General features: G+C 46.3%; 1 long non-coding RNA gene across 3 annotated transcripts; it reads right to left on the reverse strand.

Annotated features, from left to right (window-relative positions):
* Positions 1–755: 755 nt before the first annotated feature.
* Positions 756–9508, reverse strand: LOC106828145 (uncharacterized). Of its 3 annotated transcripts, none has more exons than XR_011503004.1 (4): positions 6902–9508; positions 6522–6615; positions 3708–3829; positions 756–3213 (listed from the first exon to the last, which is right to left on the reverse strand). It is a non-coding gene; the product is annotated as an uncharacterized lncRNA (long non-coding RNA). The 3 variants fall into 3 exon arrangements; XR_011503006.1 differs by having other exon boundaries at positions 6860–9508; XR_011503005.1 differs by having other exon boundaries at positions 6999–9507.
* Positions 9509–20027: the final 10519 nt, after the last annotated feature.

Consider the following 20027-nt stretch of genomic DNA (forward strand, 5'->3'; position numbering starts at 1 on the left):
TTCTTCTCATCTCACTGGTGAGATTTATGTCTGATCCTTCCCTCCACCAGGCAGTGTGCCTGCTGTGAAATTGGGGCGGCCGCTAGCTCCAGGCTGGCAGCATTCCTGGTGCCAACGTCCAACGGCCACTGAAGCGTTTTACCAGAGAAACTCCCTGATTCAGAGGACGCTGCACCTGAGAAACCACTCACATGTGGACATGCAAACAGCTGGCACGTTAAAGGCATCTTTGGAAAAATCATTTTATTTAGAAAACCAGTGACACATTTCCTGCCCAGCCCTCGGGAGCATCCAAGAGCACAATGTTGGCCAGAGCCCTCTTCTTTGTTCTCTGAGCCCCTCCTTCACCGCCCCCATAGAGAAGCCCCATTTTGTTCTTGCATCATCATAAGTCTCAAGACCAGCAGTTGCCTGGCATCACAGGGTCATACCTGCCACCTGGTTGTGGCTTTCAAACACTGAGATGACACCAAGCCCCTTACTCTGATTGAAATGTTCAGGAGCCCAAAGCCCCATAGCTATGGCTTCTCCTGGAGGGGTTAATGTCCCCCCACATCTATTTCCTTCCCAGCAGACATTTCCTCTGGCCAGTGTTCTGAGGACTTCTGGATGAATACTCTTCAGAGAAAAATCCAAGGTCTTGAAATAACCACCAGGCCTGTTATTTTATTAGTCACTTTGTGAAAACTTACACTTGTCCTCAGCCTTTTGTGATGGAAGATGGAGAGTATGCAGGAGAGAGAGATGGACTGTTAAATAAAAAATATCCGCTTTCATGAAAATGTCATTAGTAATGAAGAATGCATTTAGAAGTTCTCTACAAGGCATCCAGGGGTATTTAAATGATCAAGGGGAAATGAGCACTCATACCTCAAAGGTCCTTTTTCTTTTAATATTCAGTAACTGCACTTTGGCTCACTAAGCCTAATATTTATCTTTTTCAATGCACATCATAAATTGTGAATCTTTTTTTAAAGGAAAAGTACATGTTTATATAGTTTACAAGCTCATTTATCTTCACCACATAAAATTTACTTTTTACGTACGATAAGGCCGTAAAGTAAGGGATAATATTTTAAGGTCTTCCTCATCTTAAAGAAATCTTGAATTGCCAGTGTTCGGGTGAAAGAGAAAAATGAGAGAGCTGATTCAGTCAACGCTGATGCAAGTGTATCCTAATTCTAAAGAGCTCTCAAATATTTAATAAAAAACATTCCGTAGCAGGCTTAGGTGAAGCAGACAGCAAGACACGCGTCACCTGATGCTCGTGATAGAGATCCGTAATTGAGGTGGTGTGAAAGGGCGACGCTGCCCTCAAATGCATTGATATTGCATTTTTTCCACTTGGATGCCCTCCCCACACACACTAATCCATGGATCTGAAGGGGAACAATCCACTGACATCCACTTTTCTAGGAGAATGTTTTTTTTCTTCCTGAATGAGGCAATTTGTTCTCAAAGTCGTGTGAGTATTAACTCTTTCTCAGCTAAATGATCCTCACAAAAGAAAGATTAATTCTGGCATTGAAGATTAAGGTCACTAAATCAAAAAACTTAGTCAGATGCCCTCAATTTCTAGCCACATCCCCTCTTGTCTAGAAAAATAACAAGAGAGACTGTGATTTTCTGGTGAAGCAGAAACAAGAAATGTTCAGTATTGGACCCGCAAAAATCCTACAAATGAAATGGGGTGGTGGTTCAACCAGAACTGGCTCTCAATATTTTCTACCTCAAAAACAGACCTAGAGAATTTTTCATACACATATATTTTTTAATCCAGTTGGTAATTCAACAAACATTTATATGGTGCTCAGTTCAGAGAAAACACAATATCAGCACAAATTGTTCAGAGTATAGTGGAGGAGACACATGTCAGCAACTTACAGAAAGCATGGAAAGCATTTAGAACAGGAGCACTCAAAAGATGCGACGGGAGTAGAGAGGGCAGGCTTGACTTTGCCTAGCAGACGCTGGGGGAGAGGTTCTTACGGGGAGGGGAGGGTTTTAGAAGGAGAATGAGGCTGGGGAAGGCAAGCCAAGAGAGAAACAGGCATGGTGCCCCCAGCAGTTAGGAGAACAGAATCCCAGCGTGGTTTGACCTGCTATTATAGGTCATTTATGGCACTAACTTATTTTGCAAGGTCTTGTTCTCATCTACCAATGCAAGACTTCAGGTCCCTCCACATTCACCACCCCGTCCCCAGCCAGAGTTTTTCGTGGGGTCTGCAGGAGGTATTTCATGTGCTCAAGGGAGAAATGCAGCCTGCTTTCATATGGCATCCCCTGCTTTTTCCTCCTGTCCACTCCAGCCTCCCACTGCCAGGCAGCCTTGGGTCTGCTGGGTGATGCTGTGTCTATGGGAAGCACAGCCAGTTTTGTTGAGCTCTGCTGTTCCAGCCAGGCCCACCTGCCCACTGAGCACTCCTGATTCCCGAAAGACAGTGCGGCCCCCGCAATCTCCCATCTCCTCTGCGGCTACTTCCCCTTGTCCCTTCGAGCACTCTAGTGTTCTCAAACCTTGGAAGTGTCAGGATTGGTCACCATGACTGTGTCATGGGCTATAGGGGGTACCAAACACACTGTGGGGTCTTACAGAATTTGTAGTGAGGAATTCTTCCTGTCTTCACACACAGTTCCCTCTGTCTGAAGACTCCAACATGGGGAACTAGGGACAACCCCATGCCATTGCCAGGATCGCCCCCACCCTACCTAGGCCAAGCTTGGATGCCCAGCTTCCTCATCCCTCAGGAGGACATCTCTCCTGAGATGCAACTCGGCCCTTGTGCAAACACTCACGGCAGTTCACGGATATGCCTGGATTATTTCAGTCCCTGCAATGGATGTGGCTTATATTCAAGTGGAGACCCCTGCCCCCATGCATGATAACTCGGGACATGATATGGAGAATTCCTTAAGAAGCCCATTGAGTCACCACAGCTGAGAAGAAAGGTCTTCCGTATCAAAACTCTTAGTTACAAGAGGTGGACAACTGATCTAAAGTGCGTTTTTTAAATAAGGGAAATTTGCTAGTCCATGTAATTGAACAGTTGAAGGGATCCACTTCTACGCAGCTTGATCCAGCACTCAGACAATGGGATCAGGACCCAGTTTCTCACCGTGCATTTCCTGGCTCCTCTTCTTTGGCTCTGTGACCAGGCTGGTAGGTGCCAGGGTAGCTGCAAGCACATCCCAGTACTGTATCATACTCTGTGTCTGACAGCAGAGAATAGAGAAGGTAAAAACCTCTCTTTCCTAGAATCCCTGGCACGATATCCTCCCGTATCTCACTGGCTGTGACTGGGGTCCTTCCTTGAGCCATCCTAATGGCCAGAGTAACAAAATGTGCTTAGGAATGTGCCCCTTGTTCCACCCTGGGCTCTGGGGACGGAGACAACTGCACGAGGAAGCATGTGACTGAGAGCGGCTAAAGGAGCCATTTCCCAGTGGAAAATCAGGATACTGTTTTAAAAGGGCGGGTTGGGGGGAGATAGAAGCTAAGTGCCCAAAAGCCAAAAGTCAATATTACACCTCAGTTTGTGTTCCTAAAATACTGTGGTCATGTTGGCATGAAGGTGATCTAACAACTGAAGGAGAGTTATTTGCACCATTGAGTGAGCTTGATGGATATTAGCCTTTGGGTTTGAGGCTGAATGGAAGGTGTGTGGGGATGGGCAAATGAGGGAGGCAGCTCAGGCACAGAGACTCACCTGGGGCTCAGGACACCTGGGAGGACATCTCACAATGATGCGGCTCCCAGTGAGTGGGGTAGGTCTAACACCACTTGGATCAACCAGATCAGAGACCAGAGAAGATGCAGCCATGGGTCAAACTACACAAGATAAAAATGGTGGATTTCAATGCAAAAAATAAAACAAAAAATATTTTGAGTAATAGAAGATACTTCATATATAATGTATGAGTTGAGGAAACTTCCTAACCAAGACTAGGAATTCAGAGGCTAGATGAGAAAGGACAGGTATATTTAAATATATAAAAATCAAGAGTATTTGTATGGCAAAAGATCCAATAAATAAAATCACAGGCAAATGTCAGAGCTGTAAAAAATGTCTGTACCAGATTTAAACGAGTTGATATCTATAACATACAAAATCCTCTTAAAATTGTCAAGAATAAGTCAAACGATCCAATAGAAAAGTAGGTAAAAGACACAAATAGACAAATCTCTTAAAAGCACATCTAAATGGCCAAATGCATTGTTTTAAATGCTCAAATTCATTACTAGACCGGGAAATGCAAATTAAAGTAACGACAAGATGCCATTTTATAGCCATCAGAGGAACAAATCAGTAAGAATTCTCACACTCAGGATGGAGGCCAGTGGGGAGGCAATGGAACGGGTGGTCTTCCACGTGACGCAGAAATGGGATGGGTTCTAGCTGTTTAGGAAAGCAATCTAGCAATAATTATAAAAATTGGAGTTACATTTGCTATTCAAATCAGCAATTCCACCCTTGAAAATGTGTCTCATAGAAATAAAAGCACCAATACACAAAGCTATGCGTGTGTGTCATCATTGTTCAAAGTGGAAAAACTGGAAACAAAAAAAATGGCCATCAGTAAGTGAACAGTCAAAATATTAAGGAATATTCACAACATAGAGCATTATGCAACCAGAAAGGGAAGGAACCAGAGCTAAACCAGTTGTCTTGGTTTTCTCCACAGGCAGGTCAGGATGAGGAGGTGTTATAATATATGATATGATATGATATTTATAGACTATAACCTCGCTTTATAAAACAATGACAATTATAGAACCCATATTATATTAATATAGAGAAAAATATGGGAAGAGTACACATTCAATTTTTTTAATTAATTACTCAAGGAATGAACACAGGGGCACAGAGAAGGAGGGTGACCAAGCATCCTGGTTTGCCTGGGACTGAGGGGTTTTCACTGCTAAAACAGGGACAGTCTCCAGTGAACTGGGGTGACTGGTGACGTCAGAGGTGCCTATGTACAGGATGGGGTGGGGAGGGAAAGGCGAGGGAAAAAGACATGACTAAAGCCATGTAATCACATATACATTCATGAAAAATTATTTATCTGGGTTGATAGTTGTAAAAATAAGTTTTAAAAATACTTATTTTCACAAGTTTCTAAACAACTTGGGGAAGGGTTTAAGTCCTGCTTACCACCTTCCAGCTTTAGAGGCAGCTACCCTGGAGACACAGGGGCAAAAGGCAGCTTCAAATAGCAAGGAAATGTCATGTATTCATTCAGTCAATCGATCTCATTACACATCTATAGTGTCTATTAATTTACCTATTACTAACACAACACCTAGGAGGCAGTCAACAAACGTGTCGAGTGAACAATCAAATGTCTGACCATAATTATAATACCTATAACTATTATCATAACCTCAACATAGTATATCATGTATATGACATGACGTATTACAATAACAAAAGCTTTAATAGAGGTGAAAGCAGAAGAAGGGACACTGCCTTGCTGAGCAGAATCATGGAAACACAACAGAAGAGGAATATTAAGGGTTTGAAAAACAAGTGAGGGTTTGCAGAATGGAGAGAGGGAAGAGGAAAATCTGGAAAAGAAGAATGCCCTATGCAAGGCCAGGAGTCGCACAAAAACTAACTGTACTTGGGAGAGCAAGAAGATTCTGGGGGCCTGTGGATAGGGCCAGGGGAAGTTGACGGAGGGAGGTGAGAAGATGAAGCTGCAGTCAGGTAGAGGTGACACCGCAAAGGCCCTGTGCACCCTGCCAAGGAGTCCCAATCCATCGTGAAGGTACCAGGGAGACAGAAGAAGTCTCCCATCAGGGAAGAGACACAATGGCATTTAGATTTTAGGAAGACGATGACACAAGCACAAAGATGGTAAGTTGGCTTTATGTCAAATGCCAGTTCCAACTGATTGGCTATGATTGAAGGAAAATGTTAGCAAAGACTGGGTGGTCCCCTATGTGTGGGCTGAGCAGTTAGACAGCCATGATTCATTAGCAATGGCTACCATGGACCAGGGAGAAGGGCATCAGGGACAAAGCTGCTCTGCGCTTCCCAACTCTGCGCCCATCAGCGATGCGGAGGAGGAGCCACAGGGAAAAGATCACTGTCAGGGAGAGCTGTGAGTCTGCCACCTGCCCGCGAGCTGATGGATGTCACTGACATCTCAGAGGTGGAGCGGAGGAACCAGGTTCAGAAGAGACTTCAGAGGTGAGATCTGGGGAACCCCCAAAGGAATTTAGGCGTGGGTGAGATCCAGGCCCTGAGGGCATCTCTGGCTAACAAGCAAGTTTCAGGCAAGGACTGCTTTATGACATGGGAACCAAACCCATTTGGCTCCCATGTACGTCTCATGGAGGGCATGATGACTCAGCAGTTCCCAGAACTGCCAGGGTACGGCCACAATTCTTGCCACCAAATCACTTCCCGGTGTGTGTGGCCCTGGCTGCTCTCCCCAGCGGTCCTTGTGATTTATTCTCCAGAGCCGTTGAAAGGTCCTCCTAGAGCTGAAAACAGGAAACATCCCCCACTCACCTGGCGGCGGGTCCAGGAAGGAATCCGTGTTCTCTGACACACCAGCAGTGTAAACTCCCATTATGTCAGCAGCGTTTCCCATCGCAGGCACTTCCTGTGACAGAGGAGCACAGCTAAATCTCTTCACCAGCAGAGGAAATGACTCACTTCAGGAAATCACCCTTTCCTCCTCCCCTCAGCCCCCAAAATGGAGATGCTGTTGGACTTTCACTAAAAATATCAATACTGTCTAAAAATAAGGTTCATCGACTCTGCCCTTGCCCCAGGAAATCCTGACCAAGCTCGTCTTATATCACCTCTAGGCCTTGTCAAAGTGGCCTCGCAGAGCCATGCCATACCTGTCCACTTAGCTTAAAGTGCATCTTGAAATCAATCCCCACCTGCCTTCCCCACCAGTGAGGGGGCGAAGACTCGCTGGCCACGAGCGTCTCCCCAGAGGACAAATGGACTTCCTAAGCTGTCCCCAGGCACACGCACCCAAGTGCGTTTACTTCCTGTCTGGCCGACTTCCTCCAGGCTCACGCAGTCCCAGTGTCCGTCTCCGGAGCAGGGAAGAAGGCGCAGGAGCGTGGCCTCCAGCAGCCTCGAGTGGACGTGCAGCGGCTGACCTGGAGGACAGAGTCTCACGGAAGCCGTCCATTAGGAAACCATTGACAAGCACGGGGAGGGTTTGGTAGCAGCGCTGTTCCCTCAGGCGGCGTCTGCGGCGGAGCTGATGTTCTGTCTGTGCCAAGAAGCCGCGGCTGAAAGTGCCTTATACACACATTCACCTTCGAGGAGGCGAGGGGGCTCCTGATGGGCTGGAGCGGCCTAGAAGCAGAGCTGGGAAGAAATGCCTGAAGCCCAGCCCCAGGGGGAAGGATGGGAGAAATAAGAATTCTTGATTCAGCCATTAACTCCTACGTTACCGGAAGATTCCTTAATAACTGAACTTCCCAAACAAGGAGGCAAGGGGGTCTCAAATAGGGACCTTGGACAAAGGCTTTGAAAGGATTAAATTCAGTGTTCACTAGTATAGCTGCATGATGTTGAGAAATTCACTGAGGCTCTGTAAGCCTCATGCTTCTCCACTGTGAAATGGGTGTTGGTATGAAGATGATTTAAAATAAGAAATGAACAGTGGTGCCCCAACAACGTACCTGTCAGATTTCCTTACCGAGGGCCTTACTGTGTGTGGGCACCTTCCTGTGCTGGAGATCCTGCTGAGAAAAGGACAGGTGAGGCCGGGACACCGCAGGACACGCAGTGTGCCATTAACGGATCCGGGGTGGTTGGTTGATGGGAAGGGCTGGCAAGCTCAGTAACTGAAATTGAACTGAGCACTGAGGTAGAAGATGTGCTTTCTCTGCGATTCCTCAGTCCCAGAGCCAGAGGGCCCTGGAGGAAGGAGAAGGAAGCTGCAGTAGCATCAGGCGTGGGCAGACGTGAGGCCCTGTGGGCTGGCAGTCCCCTTGGACCTCTCGTCTGCTTGAGCACAATCTCAGGATGCGCCCCAGGGAAGAGGGCAGTGGTCACTGTGAGCCCGGCCCCCCAGCCACCTCCACGGCACACCACCAGCAAAGGGGGCTCGCTCGGCTAGCGCGTCTCCAAAGTGGTGATGGGGAAGGGATTATGAACTATCAGGAGGTAGGCCACAGAATGGGCACAGTGACAATAGTTTAAGGGGAAAAAATACACTGTGGGTTCAAATGAAGCCTTTGAACTGAAGCCCCTGGTGACTTTTGCGGCCTTATGTCACCAGAAGTCGGTTTGATTCTGCCGAGCGTCTCACGGCAGTGAGCTGGTAAAACCTTCTATCCTTTAGGAGCCTCATAGTTCTGCTCTCTCTGACTCCAAGTCCAAGACCAGGATCAGATACCGTCACGTGTGGGAGCACCCCCCCCAAATCTTATATACGCACACACCCCAAAACCCCACAATGGACAAGAAGACGGCAAAAGAAAAGACAGAAGACAACACCCTGTTAGCCCATAAGGAAGAGACAGGAGGTCTGCGAGCTGCCTCTGGAGGGACCGAGCACACCACCCTCATCTTCCATTCCAAGGCAAGTCAGCGCCTCTGGAGCTGAGGGAAGCTCACGGAAGCCGGGGAGACTGAGAGGATGCGGCAATGTTGATTAGAATTTCGGCTCCCTGAGAGCAAGGATCCTCATGTCTCTTGTTCAGAAGCTCCTGGAACATGGCCTGGTGGATGGTAGGCTCTCAAGAATTACTCGTCGAATGCGTTTCATCGCTTGCTCACTTTACCCTATCGTTCTCCCAACATCTTAAGTCTTGGGTAAAAATGTTCATAGCCGTAAACACAGTGTAGCTGACATTTCACTCCCAATGTGGGCTGTCATTCCAGACTCTCATCACCGTCAGTGCCTTCATTCCTAACATTTGAGGGAATCAAAGCCAGGTCATGCATATCCAATTGTCTTGCAAATTCTAGTGAGGCCCCCACACTGACGCAGCTTGCTATTCCTTAACGCTCAGAGTGGACCCGTAGGAATTCCAAAGCTGCAGAGCGTCACAGCCAAGCATGCAGTCCTTTGCCTCTGAGCCAACTCCACACACCAACGCTTTGGCCTTTCCTGGGGTGTGAGGGTCATGACAGAGCCTGTCCCCTAGGGGGCAGTGTGCGCACACGTTTCGGCCGAGCCGGCTGCGTTTGGGGGCCGCGGAGGTATCCGGAGGCGACAGGCGTCCGGGTCTGAGCATCCCAACCGCCGGAGGAAGTTGCTTAGCTGGAGCTGGAAGAACCGCGCGAGGGCAAACCTGGGGACGCGGCGGAAAGGCGGGGTGGCCGTTTCAGAGGCTCCAGCCGCCGGGTTGATCCCTGTTCGGCACAGCCATGGTTGGACAGGCAGCTTAACACTTGCCGAAGGGGTTTTAACATTTTTATTTATTTCCTTCTACATTTCTTGTGTCTGAAACCCACGCAGAATTGTTTCATGTTCTTGTCTGTTCTGGGTGTCAGTTCAAACTCAATTAAAATTAACCGGTTTTAACTGAGTAATGATGGTTCATCCTGTATCATTGAGGAATTGTAATGTTCTGCGCGTTACCCTCACAGGACGTTGTTTAGTTATTTAGCTTACGTTATGTATGCCCCCACGTCTCTACGAGGTGAAGCCTGTTCTCATCTGACAGCTGGGGACACTGTGGTGTGGAGGGTTGCGTAACTCACTCAAGACCCCGAGCCTAGGAGTTCAGTCCAGAACCCATTCTCTTAGCTGTTTTACTTTTTACCTCCTAAGGCAGTGCTTCTCAAACTTTAATGTCCACACGTCACCTGCGGATCTCGTTAAACCGCAGATTCTGACTCCGCAGGGCTGGGCGGGGCCTGGGGGGTCTGCATTTCTAGGGAGCGGCAGGTGATGCCAGTGCTGCCAGTCCACGGACCACTTTTTAAGGAGCAAGAACCTAAAGAGGAGTGTGCGCGCACAAGTGCGTACATGTGTATGCATGTATGTGTGTATGCGCGCACATGCGTGTGTGTATTCACGTGTGTGTGTGCATATGCAGACTGCGCCTACGTGTATATTTAATACGCACGCACGTGTGTACATTTCCATGTGCATGTGCGAGTGTGTGCATTTACATATGTGTGTGTATCTACATGTGTGTTTGTGTGTGTGTATGGGGGGTGGATATAAAGCTGTGTGTGGCACAGTCCCTGCCCTCAAGGTTACACTAGGAGGGAAGGTTAAGACAAGTACACAAGTAACTGTATTGTGAGAGAGCAGGTGTGTCAGGAACTGCAGAGACACAAACGCACAACAACTCGATAGAGACTAGTGAGGGACTTCGAGGGGAGGACAGTGCCCCCAAAGCTTTGGGGGGGACGAGCAGGGTCAACTAGACATGGCTCCCTCCCGCACAGCGTTTGTGGGCTTGGGGGGAGGGCCAGCGGCTCACAGTTAACCCCGGCGCCCGCGCAGGTTTACAGGGAGGCTGCGGGAGGGCTGCGGGGCGCGCAGGAGGGACGAGGCGAGTCCGTGAGGCTCAGTTGTGGCTGGAATTAGCAACGTCCTCAGGAAGCTCCAGGAAAGATCGCTGTCAGCCGGCTGGCCGGGGCCTAGCGGAAGGCTTCGGGAAAGAGACGGTGTTTGAGATAAACCGTCACAGACTGAGGGAGTTTTGACAGTGGATATAGAAGGTTCTTTCAGGGAGAAAAACCAGTTTAAACCAAAGTTCTGAAATATAATAGCACAAAAACCAAATTTGGGGGTGAGCACAGAGTCCTCTTTTCATATCTGGGCACTGTATGGGACTTTATGCTGGAAACCATGTTTTAGAGCAGTGATTCTCGATTCATATGAAAAATCACTTGAGTTAAGGAAGATTTTGATGCTGGGGCCCCATTCCCAGAGATTCTGATGTCGTCAGTCTGGGGGCAGAGCTGGGAATAGGTATGTTTGAAAATCTCCCTATTTTTCCTTAGATGATGTGTATGTGCAGTCAGGTCTGAAAACCATTTCTCTAGAGCAGGGCTTCTCAGAGGGTGGGCCCCGGACTACCAGCATCAGCTTCACCTGCGACCTTGTGAGAAATGCACAGTCTCAGGCCCCACCCCAGACCTGCTGAGTCAGAAACTCTGGGAGTGGGGCCCAGAATCTGTTTTAACAAACCCTTCTGGTGATTCTAGTGCAAGTCAAAGTTTGAGAACCAACATTTTAGAGCCTTGCTTCTCCAAGTGTGGTCCATAGACTAGCTGCGTGGGCATCTCCTGGAAGCTTATTTCAAACGCCGACTCTCAGGCCTCCCCTGTGGCTGGTGAATGAATCAGAACCGTAGTTGCACGAGATCCTCAGGGGATAGTGTGTAAAGTTTGAGAGGCACTTTGAATTTCAGAATGAGAAAACTAAACCTTTTAAGATAGTAACGGGGAGCAGCTGAAGGTTGTAGAGTGGTGACATAACTCATTAGGGTTCCAGAAAGAATAATTTGATAATTGTATGTAAGATGGATTAAATAAAACAGGTTCTGCATGAGACAGCTTATTTGATCCTGCAAGACAATTACAGAAAATTCATTTGCCACTTAAACTTCCCAGTCTTTCTTCCCCATCCATTCCTCCTTCTTCTAGCCTCCAGCAGAGACCAATGCGCTGGGGCCTCGGGTGGAAGCTGCCTTGCCTGGAGCTCCTGCAGCGGTGGACTCCGGCCAGCCATCGATCTAACAGCAGGAGATGCCTCAGCAGTGCCACTGCACTTAGGCCCTGATTCCAGCTCCTATAATATTTCTGATAATAAGAGAGCCTAAATGAAGCATCCTTTTAAAGGCCTTCACTGTTAATTTGGCACAGGGAAAAAAGCCAGCACATTATACTAGGTTTTCCAGTCATTCTGCTTGTGCTATATGGACTCTTTGAATAGATGTCCGTAATGAGATTACTCAAAATGGAATTCATTACCTGACTTAAGATTTATTGCTTTTTAACTAGAAATATAAGGCCACACACACTCCACTCCCAGAGTTGGCTGTGTGACCACTCTGCATCTCCGTCGGAGGATGCTAAGTGCAGGGTCTTAGACTGGGAGAATGGAGTAAACAATGTGGCTTCATAGGAGGGGTGTGCGGGAACCCCAGGACCCTGCTGCTAAGTTCTGCTTCTGCAGTCTCGCCATGGGGACCATGGATGGGCCAGTCACCTTCCCACTAGCGTAATTGGAAAGACTCTAAGGGGCCCTGAAGTGCTGTAAATTAGCAGTGTTCAATTCTGATGAACATTAACGGGAGTGTGTAGTTAATTCCCCCACTCACGCTGATCCAGCGACTTCCCACTGGGGGCTTTTGGCTTGAAGCTTGTAGGCCCATTTGTTCTGCCTCGCTTCTCCAACAGGGCAAGGAACTCAAGGTGAGTTAATAGGCTTGGCTTCGCGGCACTTTAGTTTAATCTGTGTTTACTATCATCATATATATTTTAACAAACCTCTGGTGCATGACATGCCATCGAACACTGCACAAATAGAAGAGAGAGACAGCGCCCTGGCCTCGTGGACAGCTGGCAGCAGCTGTACCCAAGGGGGCATTGAGGATGTCCTGCCTTGCACACTGGTTCATGATGCTGGTTTGTCCCCACAAGCTCGACGATCCGCCACATGTCTTCCTAGGTCTTCACTTCTGTATGTGGTCTGGCACCACTTCTCCTGGACCAGCAGGAGAAAAGGGAGGTCATGTCTATGTAGTCATCTCTTACAACCACTGTAACCACGGCCCTTTCTACTGCCTCTGTCCTCTCCCTCTTCCTTCCTCAAACATTCTCCCTCTGGCATGCAATGTAAAAATATTGCCGATGGTGGCTCTATATGAGATAATAATCTTAAATAGATGATGCTTACATAGATAATAGGATAAAGTAAAACAGGATGGGCACATTGATAATTGCAGATTAGGAGGAAATATAATTAGCAAACCAAACAAAAGCCAAATTTAGGGGGTAATAAGCATGATGTGTTAGAATTGTCGAGAGAGATATTTTCATACATAAATCTTTATCCCTTAGGTAAAAACCTAAGTATTGTGGAAATGTATCTGAAATGGCACATTCTATTTGTTTGTTTAAGGATGTGATACCTTAAAAGCAAAAGGACTTATTATAAGACATTTTTTTCCATAGCTTTAGGAAGTAATGGGGGAAATGTCATAGGTTATAATATCGCCCTGGACAATTGCGGGACAAGCCACTAGCCTGAATTCTGGTTGTTATTTTAATTTGTATATAAACCTTGTCAGATAGCCAGACATGTTTTTAAAAATGCAAACTAATAGCCATCGTCATGTGATGCTCCAGAGACAAACCCGACAGTGACAGGGCGCTGGTAAAGGCCGTTTGCGCCATCAAAATAATGAGACCGCGGCCCGGGCTGCTGCCTGATCACTTCAGCTGCCTTTTAAGCAATTCGAGTTATCGCTTGTGCAACACTATAGACAGATCTGGGATCAGTTGTTTGGGGCGCTTCCCAGAAGACAGGCAGGATGCTTTAGAGCCTCTGGCGACTTTCCAGTGCTCTTACGCTAAAGTCTCCCAACGTAGGTCCGTGAGTCCCCACTTGCTCTTGGCTGGGCTGGGGGCCGCCGGAGTCATCAATATGCCGTTCCCAAATGCCACATTTCCTTTGTGGGATTATTGAACAGGGGACCTAAACTGGCTGATTTTTGTTATTCTTTGTGGAAGTTGTTGTTCCTACGTTGTCAAATGTCACAGAACAAAACCAAGACTCTTATGCAAAATTATTATTAATTATCCATTGCTGGAATACACTTAAATTGCAGAAATTGCTTAAAGGTTGGGGAAGGGGAGGGTTGAAAGGATTTAACAAACAAAATCCTAAAAGAGAAAATATCTTGCACACTGACAAAGCTTAAGGGTTTATGAAAACACAAATACGCTTTTGCCAGGTGACTGTAGTTGCTAAAGTGTCCATTTGTTTTCTTTTTTTTATATAGAAGTAAATAATGAGTCCTTTCTCACTATGAAAGATTCAGACGTTTATATAAATTTACAGAGAGAAATTTGGAAGTTGCCCTTCATTCCCCATCTACATCCTTTCCAGGAAAGCAGATGCTTCCTTCCTGTTCTGTTCCTACAACTTTATGACGTACATACACAAATGTGTGTGTATATAGAATACACATGTAGGTACATATGTGTGTGTAACACACATGTTCACACGTGTGTGTGTGATAGACACGTATGTCCTTTAAAGAACATAACTGGGATCACACCGCGCATGAAGATTTTTTCCTATATCTGTACATACAGCACCACCTTATTCTCTGTAACAGCTGCCTAATGTTCCATATTCAGGATGAATCATAGTTTACTTACATATTATTCTATTGAAATTATTTATGGTTTTATTTTATTTATTTTCTAATTTCAAACGCCATCTAACATTCTGGCACCCATGTGCAGGTGCACCCTAGGCTGCACACCCAGAGTAGAATTGCTTTTACAATTTTAATAACCATGGCCACTTGCTTTCCGAAAGAGCTCCCTGATTATATTGCTATTTTTGCAGGTTCATGGTGTACTCCCCAAAGGTACTCTCTTAGAGACGGTAGGCTCAGTCCTTGGGCCATAAACAGATCTGAGTTTACAACTCAGTCAGTGCGGACACTTCCCTCCCATGGCAAGTCACTAAACTCACGAGGCTTCGGTTTCCGTGCAGCTACAAGGAGCGTGATGCTCCCAGTCCTCGAGGGCTGTTAGAGGATAAACGTGATAACGTCTACAAAGCACTGGGCGCATAGTAGGTGCCCGATAGCCCACAGCTATTAGTAATGACCGCAGACATGACCTGAATTCCACAACTTGAGAGAGAAGTACTGTAACCAGCAGTTTCCAGAAGAGAAGCAACATCCAAAGGACAACAAAATTCAGGTGACTGTGTACATAGGAGCCACATTTGTGGGTTTTGAATTTTGTGTGTTTCTATCTTCTTCGTTTTAAAAACATGAAAAGCCGCTAAGTGCATTTGCTTCTTCCACCTTTGATGGACATCTGCAATTCAGTCTCAGGAAGTCAAGTCAGCACAGACAGCGTTCCTGGATTACCTCTGCAAAGTTTATACGACTTGGAGGTTGATGCAAGGAGTTATGCTTTGCTAGTTATATGTTCCCAGGTTAACGTTAAGATTAACCGGCATTCCCTGAGCACCCACCGATGTAGATGCCCAGTCTGACTTATCATCCTGGCCCACCTAAGAAAGTTGTCTTTCCCTGTCCCACCTCCTTGGCCAGGTCCATGTGCACACTCATCTCTTCCTCAGCTTCTCGGCTTTGTGTTATGGTGTGGCTGCTGGCACCAGTTGCCCTTCATATTTTGAGGTTCCTTCTAAGAGAACACTTATTTTTAAATTATCTCATTTGATTTCCTAGCTTTCAGCTGTTGTAACAAACCTATGCATGCACCAATCACTCAGATATACGTGGAAATATCTGCCAGATCAGCCTGAGTAATATATTAGCCAAGGCAGGACCACATTTGTTGCCAAGAAATCGTTTGGAGCTTATAAATGGGAATGGTTCCCAAATCTCCATGTCCAGTAATATCCCCAGGGCCCCAAGCCTTATCTCACCTATTCACTTCTTCCTTTTAGCTGCCAGCTGCCATCCACAAGACAGAAGCAGAGGCAAATATAAAGGGATACTTAGGGGAAGCCCCTTTATTTAAAAAACGGCTTTTCCTGGTTTTAAAAGGAAAGGCATAATTCAAAACCAAGAGAATGCAGCCCCAGCAGCCGTTTGGCAGGGGTGTTTTGAAGCCTGCTAGACGCTGGGAATGGCGTGGTGGAGAGAGGAGGAGAGCATCTCAGCTAAAACACAGTCCTGTCCCCACTCCCTTTCGCCATCTACCAGGTGGGTGACGCGGCCTCTGTGTGCTTCATTCATCTCACCAACGAAAATGAGGTTAATTTCAGTACCCACCTCATAAGGTCAAGGTGAAGATGTGAGTCTCAAAAATGAGCACTTAGTGCCCTACACCAGAGAACTGTTCTAGAAATGTTGGCTACTGGTATTTGTACCAAAGCGGCCGGGGTCTGGAATAGGCAGCCTGAATTCAAGTCCTGGATCTGCCGCTTATTACCTGCGTGACCTTCAGCAGGTTACTTACCCTTTCTGAATGCTCTTCCTCATTTGTTAAGTAGGAGGGATAATGGTATGTCAGGGGATTCTTCGAGAAGGAATGGATAATATACACAGTGTTTGGCATTTAGAAAATTCTCATAATATCAGATCCTATTATTTTTGGTAAACTGTATCGTAAGATATTTGTACGATGTCCGTAAAAAATTTGTTCTGGTCTGAGTGACCAGGGATTCCTGCATTCTCTCTTTTAGTTTCTTAGAGAATCTGATTTTAAAAATGCCTAGGTCCACAGAGAACTAACTGAAGACGTGGAATGCCATTCCTTATTAACACTTTGAGATTCTACCAATGAGGCAACATGCAAGTGGTAGACTTTGGGCCTCAACCAGAGCAGTCATTTCTGAAGTAACAAATGGGCCTAATTATAAGGTGGTTTTACCTAAAAGGTCAGCCTGTGCCATGTAACCGGAGGCTGGCCTTATCAGAAGCTTCTAGTGTATGGTATTGTGTGTCAACATTAATACGTGCTCTATTGCTGCTACGTGAACGTTATTTAGAGGGCTTAGCTTTCCATTCTGTGTGCACAATCATGCACACACACACACACTCACACACATGTGCTTGTAGCTGGGACCACTAGTCACCCCAAGCCCCAGGATCCTGAAAACTGACTTGGTTGCTGAGCAACTGCTGTTTTTCAGGTTAGCCGCGCTGTTGAGACGAGTCCTTGCTGCTTGGAAGTCTTGTTCCATAATTTCATTTGGCTGAGGCAGGAGACAAGTACCTCATTTTAATTAGAATTTCAAGCAAACTGCACTATGTTGTTGTGTGTTATTCCACGAGAATATACCACACCAAGGACAGCTGTTGACGGAGTAAAGCATCCTGTTTATTCCGCCTAAGAAGTAAAAATCCTTCCCTTCACTTCACAGGCTCTCTCATGACACCGCTCTTAACACATCCAGTGGAACGGGAAGATGCGGCCCGAGGCTCTCCGAGACCGTAAACGTGTTAAACAAGATGCGGGCCCCATGGAAATGTGGATCACCATGTCATGGGAGGACAAGTCACAGGTCCTCTCCCGCCCTCTCTGTCTCTGCGGGCTGGCTGCACACCCCAGGCCGTCCGAGGGACCCGCTTTCTGCCTGTGCCCCGAGGTAGGTCCCAGCTTGCTGGAAGAAAACCCGCGGCTGTGCTGCTTTAGACCTGCAGTTACGTCCTTGCTGCTCTCCAAACCAATGAGTCCTCCCAAGTAGTAATCTAATTTATTTTTCCCATTTTCTGAGTAATGCCGGGGTAAGCACGTTCATCACTGTAGACTCCCTGATTCTAATTCCTAATTCAAGCTTGTTTGTTCAGCAGAAGGTAAACAACCCCCAAGCTAGAGCCCACCCCCATTTATTTGGAAAGAGAGAGTTTCAGTGGGAGAAGATAAATAGCATGTCAAGCATGGTTTGGAGGGGCTGCAACAGAATAATTTCTAGTGTCCTATGCCTGTCTCCAGCTGTTGCGGCCCAGTGTGACTCTGGCAGCTGTGTGCTGGCTTGGCTAAGCCACTATTTAGTCAAATCAGATCAATACTTCTAAGCATTTATCTGATATCATAATCTTAGGCTGGGCCAGAAATTCACACATTGAGCCACATGGATGAGACGACTTGTTTCCAGTTGTCTGTCCCTACGTATAAGATCAACAGGTTGATACCTATAATCCTAAGGTCCCTTAGGAAATAAAAGGCAGGCCACATTTGGAGGACTGGTGGACTCAGGTGGCCCTGGGGATGCATCAATTCAGTTCCACAAACATTTATTGGGTGCTACCACTTACAATGAAACATAGGAGATAGAAAGATCAGCAAGATGCAGTCCCAATTCTCAAATATAATTTAATATCAGGCTATAAAAGCATCAGTAGTTAATTAATTGTTATTTAGATTTGGCCTTATTCCAAAAAGATCTAAGATGGAAGAATACTTGCAAAAATACATACATCAGGTCAAAATGAAATAAAACAGGATTACATTAGAAGGGGCTGGGGGAAATTAAGGGTAGGGGAAGTTCAAATACAACTGGAAATGAAATAAGTTCAGAGAATATAAACCATGAGAAATAATGCTTTCCAGTGGTGTGCCGTAAATTTGTCTTGGAGCTTCTTGGAAGCTGGCACAAGACCAGAAACAAAACTGATTTTTTGTATGATTGACACTGTCTGCATTGATCTTGCTCAAGAAAAGAAGGATTATCCCAGGTATGGAATCTGTACACATCTTTCTCACATAAAGAGGACTTTGATTTGTGCTAGTCAGTATCCACAACTTACTTGTGGAGAATACAGTTGCGATTGCACGGGCAGGGAGAAGCACTGTTTGTTGCTTTAGTAACAGCCATTCCTTGTCGCCTTCTTCCTTGCTGCAAACACCCCCTCCACCATCACATGTGCACACGCAAGGGTCTGAAAATGCTGGGTGTTAGCTCCCTCAGACCTCCTTGGACATGTGACCTGAGCATGGTCAATGGAACACAAAGAGAAGGATGCTGGGAAGCTGTTGGGAAAGGTTTTCCTCTCTGATGCAAAGAGATGCTCAGGGAGAAACTGCCTTGCCTGCCTTCAGATGTGGTTGTGAGAAGACACCTGCCCTGAGGTGTGTTGTCATCCTGTGCCCAGGACGGAGTGAGCCTCTGGATCAAGCCAATATGAAGTAGGGCAAGTCTTTCATGAAGGCCCAGAAAAAAATAAAAACTCAAATTTCTGATCCAAAATTAAGATGGGCAAGAAAACTCACGCCAGAATCTAGAAAAAAATGATGCAAATTACAAGGAAGTAGGAGCTGGAAGAGAAATCTCTACTCAGGTTTCATAGAAACAATCTTATAAAGAGAAAGATGGTTTCCATGGGCCAACACCTGTTCCAATTAGGAAAGCCAGGTATCCGCTCCCCTCTTAGCTCATGGTGCTACTCTGGTGAAATGAACAGAATCCTGTGCGTCCTCCCTGCCGTCATCCTTGTACATCCAGGTTGAGAGTGAAGGCTCCTGTGATCAACTGCATTTGTGAGGTAAGAGTGGACAGGACGTGGGAGGAGAAGCAGCAGGACAGGGAGGGGAGGGTCTTAAAATCTCTATAAGTAAAGTGTACAGGAGAAAAATAGGCAGATAAAAATCAAGGTAGCTGGGGCCGGCCCCATGGCCGAGTGGTTGAGTTCATGTGCTCTGCTTTGGCGGCCCTGGGTTTCACTGGTTCAATTCCTAGGCGTTGACATGGCACTGCTCATCAGGCCATGCTGAAGTGGCGTCTCACATAGCACAACCAGAGGCACTTACAACTAGAATACACAACTCGGAGGGTTTGGGGAGAAGAAGCAGGAAAAAATAATAATAAAAAAATTAAAAAAAGAAAGAAGATTGGCAACAGTTGTTAGCTCAGGTGCCAATCTTTAAAAAAGATAAAAAATCATGGTAGCAGTACAATCTCTCATTTTTCAAGCACTCAGCCCATTTGGTACCAGAGAACCAGGCAGTAGGTGATGGAGGAAGCTACACCTAGATGGAGCAGTGGAACACAGAACAAGACTTTGACAGAGACTGAGAGTTAGACCAGAGGCTCTTCACGTCCATTTCCCTTCTGCTTGAGCTCTGAGAAGGGAGTTCAGCCATCACACTACCAGGCAAAAGAGGGTAATTCACTCACCCTGTCTGTTGATAGACACCAAGTCTGGGTGTATTCATCCTTGTTCTAGAATGAGTGAAGATACTATAAACACAAATGAGACTCATGAAAAAATACTGCAGTGTAAAGAAATGGAAATATTTGACTCAAAGTAGGAGCTCGTCTCTGAAAATGATCTGTTACAAGATTCAGAAGACAATATCAGGAAACCACTGGGAATCCTGGAAAGAATTCAGTGAGACGGGAGCTTACAGAGAAAG

The sequence above is a fragment of the Equus asinus genome, chromosome 4 (assembly GCF_041296235.1).
Source record: "Equus asinus isolate D_3611 breed Donkey chromosome 4, EquAss-T2T_v2, whole genome shotgun sequence".
NCBI classification, from domain to species: domain Eukaryota; kingdom Metazoa; phylum Chordata; class Mammalia; order Perissodactyla; family Equidae; genus Equus; species Equus asinus.